The 2,882-nt window shown below is 38.5% G+C and overlaps 1 non-coding gene across 1 annotated transcript; it reads left to right on the forward strand.

Moving 5' to 3' along the window:
- The first annotated feature begins 944 nt into the window (after nt 1–944).
- Nucleotides 945–1,016, forward strand: TRNAT-GGU (transfer RNA threonine (anticodon GGU)). Its single transcript has one exon. It is a non-coding gene; the product is annotated as a tRNA-Thr (tRNA).
- Nucleotides 1,017–2,882: the final 1,866 nt, after the last annotated feature.

Genomic DNA, 2,882 nt, shown 5'->3' on the forward strand with positions numbered 1-2,882 from the left:
AAAATTGAATACAAAGGATTGTCAACTAGACAAAGGGTGGTTAACTACTGGAATCTAGAGAACTCTGAAGTGTAACAGAATAAAACTACCGCGGAAAGAGGCTGCCACTTCCAGGGCTGAGGGGAAATAAAACAAAGAAGGAACTTAGAAAATTTGAGGAGACCTCCCCCCTCCCCCCACCCCCGCCACAGCCATTCCTGAAGAGCTGAGATTCAGACCTCTAGGAGATGGCGCGACTGCTGCAGGAACACATTATCCACTGACAGAGTGAGGAAGAAACCCACTGGAGGCGGCTGGGCAGACCTGTAAGAACAGTCCACTGCACAGAGAACGCTGTAGGGACCAGTTGCACATCCAGCCAATCAAGCCCATAGCAGCAGTGGGAAGAAGAAACAAATAAGCAAATAAGAAGCAGGAAAGTCCTCTGGCGCCCCCTATTGGCAGAGCCTATCATGGAGCCAGCTGCCAAAGCAGAAAATACGGTTTGCAGAGACCAGCTCCAGTACTACAAAGTGGGAAAAAGGTTAGGTTTGGAGCCAAGAATCAATAAATTAATAACTGGGTCATTGGTGTTCATCTAAACTTAGATATGTGAAGAAGGGAAGCTAGACAAGAAACAGGATAAGCTTGGGATTGCAAGTAGGAGGCTTTGGCCACCAATCAAAGCCTGAGAAAACTCCACTGTACTTAGGTAACTAAATTTTTAGAAATATTTAGGTTTTTTCTTTTTAATTTTTTTTTTTTTTGGCGAAACTAATCTATAGTTCCAGCAGTCAGAATAGTAGTTACCCTTGGGTTGTGGGATACTGACTGAGGACATGAGAGGGACTACTTCTAAGTGTTGGAAACGTCTTATATATTGATCTGGGTTGTGTATGTAACACGGGTGTAGACATAGGTAAAATTAATCAAGCTGTACACTTAAGATTTGTGCACTTGGGGTAGGGGGTATAGCTCAGTGGTACAGCACATGCCTGGTGTGCACGAGGTCCTGGGTTCAATCCCCAGTGCTTCCATTAAGGAAAAAACAAAATAAAACAACAAACCAAAGATTTGTGCACTTTGGTGTGTGTATGTTATATCTTACTTTTTAAAAGTTTTTTAAAATTTGTTTCTACATTTAGAAGATAGTTTTTGACCTCCCCTGAGTAAATCTGGAAAACAAACAAAAAAGAGTGCTTCTAGTTTCTGCTGCGGTAGACCATATTATCTGAAACAATTCTTACGAAAACAGCTATGATTTCTAGATAAAATATTGCTTTTAAAACTTCATAAAAGCATCAAAAAAGTTGACAAAATTGTAAGAATCAGGTGAAAATTTTAGAGAAATCAAGGACCCCGAAAGGTAAGCAGGGTACTTTTTGCTGCTTTTGCCCTAAAAGCGTTCTGCAGATTACTAAACGAAGTTGTAAAATAAGGATTTCATTTTGAGAGCCAAAGGTGAGGAGTTCAATAGGAGACCCTAGCCGCAATAAACTGAAACAAGAGTGAACCAGAAGTAAATCTGCCACTGCTCTTACCTCTAGGAGCCTGCAGTAATGCTTGCCCTGACTCAGAAAGAACAAGGAGGGGGCAGATAGAAAATTTGATAAAGAACTTTCATCTGCAGGTTGACCCATGCAGGGAATTGCAGCCCAAATTCACATCACTGGGCTGTCCACAAAAAACTCAAGTCATGAATATATTTTAGTGCCATCAAATACTAGACTCCTAGTTCCCTTAAGCCTCAGGCAAAATAAAGAAAAATCCTCACTAGAAGAAGTTGCCTTCATCTTAGATCATCAGGGAATTCCCACAAATAAATGTTCAGGGCACTAACCAGTGCCCAGTCAAAGATAACCAAGCACACAAGGAAATAAGGCACCATAAATAAGAAACAACAGAAACCAGCTTCAGATATTGTAGTCGTCTGGACCTTATTATTTAAAAAACCTATGCTCGCTTTCTTTAAAGGAATATATACATTTGAAATTATCTCCAGAAAAAAAAGGGAAATTATAAAAAAGACTTAGTGGATAATAAAAAGATTCTTTAGAAATGGAAAATATAATAACAAAAATTAAAAGCTCAATTTGGGCAGTGATTGGACACAGTAAAAGAAAGACTTATTAGATAAAACAGAAGTTGGCCCCTTGCCTGTTTTGTAAATAGTTTTACTGTAACACAGTCATGCCCATTCCTTTATGTGTAGTCTATGGCTCCTTTTGTGCTAAAATGGTGGAGTTGAGAAGTTGTGACAGATACTGCATGCCCTATGAAACCTAAAGTATTTACTACTTGACCCTTTACAGAAAAAGTAAAGGTCTAGAGTAAAACTCAGAAGAATTTATCCAGAATTTAGCACAGAGAGACAAAAATACAGAAAGTATGGAGGCAAGTTTAAGAGAGGTGGAGGACAGTGTAAAAGATCCAGCATACATTTAATTATAACTCTAGAAAGGAGAGAGAATGGGGTAAAAGTATTGTTGAGTGATAATGGCTGAAAATCTTTCATTGAAAGATAACAGCCCATAAATTCTAAAAGCTTGGTGAATCCTAAGCAGGATAAATAAAAAGAAATTCAAAGTAGTCACATCATAGCAAAACTCCAGAAAACCAAAGACAAAGAGGCAATCTGAAAAGCAGCCAAAGAAAAGAAGATGGATCATTTCAAAGGAGTAATGGCTAGACTGACGGATGACTTTTGAACAAACAAGCAAGCAAAAACCTGGAAGGCAGGTATTTTCAATGTGCTGAAATAGAATAACTGCCAACCTTAAATTCTATACCCATTGAAAATATTCTTCAGGACCGAAGAAAAACAAAAACTAAAAGAATGAGCTTCTTGAAGACGTGCACTAAAGTAAATACTAAAGTGAGTTCTTTAGACAGAAGAAAAATGA

Source organism: Vicugna pacos, chromosome X (genome assembly GCF_048564905.1).
Source record: "Vicugna pacos chromosome X, VicPac4, whole genome shotgun sequence".
NCBI lineage: Eukaryota > Metazoa > Chordata > Mammalia > Artiodactyla > Camelidae > Vicugna > Vicugna pacos.